This window comes from Schistocerca gregaria, chromosome 9 (genome assembly GCF_023897955.1).
Source record: "Schistocerca gregaria isolate iqSchGreg1 chromosome 9, iqSchGreg1.2, whole genome shotgun sequence".
Classification (NCBI taxonomy): Eukaryota; Metazoa; Arthropoda; class Insecta; order Orthoptera; family Acrididae; genus Schistocerca; species Schistocerca gregaria.
In genome coordinates this window covers 209,130,408-209,131,739 of record NC_064928.1, presented here as the reverse complement: position 1 = coordinate 209,131,739, position 1,332 = coordinate 209,130,408, and positions in this window count along the sequence as shown.

Genomic DNA, 1,332 nt, shown 5'->3' with positions numbered 1-1,332 from the left:
GGTTTCACAGCAAAAAGAAAGGGGAATAACACATGTATTGGAATCGTGACTAAAATTAACCTGTTGTCGGAAAAAAACCAGTTGAACTGCTTAGTGAATGACCCTCGTACCGCCATTGCAATTGGGCTGTAGAACTAGCTGCTTCCACCAGTTTTCAGAAAGCATGTTCCAAAGTACATTACTGGCCATTAAAATTGCCACACTAAGAAGAAATGCAGATGATAAATGGGTATTCATTGGACAAATATATTATACTAGAACTGTGATTACATTTTCATAGATTCCGAGAAATCAGTACCCAGAACAACCACCTCTGGCCTTAATAACGGCCTCGATACGCCTGAGCATTGAGTCAAACAGAGCTTGGATGGCGTGTTCAGGTACAGCTACCCATTCAGCTTCAATACGATACCACAGTTCATCAAGAGTAGTGACTGGCGTATTGTGACGAGCCAGTTGCTCGGACACCATTGACCAGACGTTTTCAGTTGGTGAGAGATCTGGGGAATGTGCTGGCCCGGTCAGCAGTCGAACATTTTCTGTATCCAGAAAGGCCCATACAGGACCTGCAACGTGCGGTCGTGCATTATCCTGCTAAAATGGAGGGTTACGCAGGGATCGAGTGAAGGGTAGAGCCACGGGTCGTAACACATCTGAAATGTAGCGTCCACTGTTCAAAGTGGCGTCAATGCGAACAATAGGTGGCCGAGACGTGTAACCAATGGCAACCCATACCATCACGCCGGGTGATACGCCAGTATGGCGATGACGAATACACGCTTCCAAAGTGCGTTCACCGCGATGTTGCCAATCACGGATGCGGCCATCATGATGCTCTAAACAGGACAAGGATTCATCCGAAAAAATGACGTATATCCATTCGTGCACCCAGGTTCGTCGTTGAGTACACCATCGCAGGCGCTCCTGTCTGTGATGCAGCGTCAAGGGTAACCGCAGCCACGCTCTCCGAGCTGATAGTCCATGCTGCTGCAAACGTCGTCGAACTGTCCGTGCAGATGGTTGTTGTCTTGCAAATGTCCGCATCTGTTGACTCAGGGATCGAGGCGTGGCTGCAAGATCCGTTACAACCATGTGGATAAGATGCCTGTCATCTCGACTGCTAGTGGTACGAGGCCGTTGGGATCCAGCACGGCGTTCCGTATTACCCTCCTGAACCACAGATTCCATATTCTGCTAACAGTCATTGGATCTCGACCAACGCGTGCAGCAATGTCGCGATACGATAAACCGCAATCGCCATAGGCCTAAATCCGACCTTTATCAAAGTCGGAAACGTGATGGTACGCATTTTTCCTCCTTACACGAGGCATC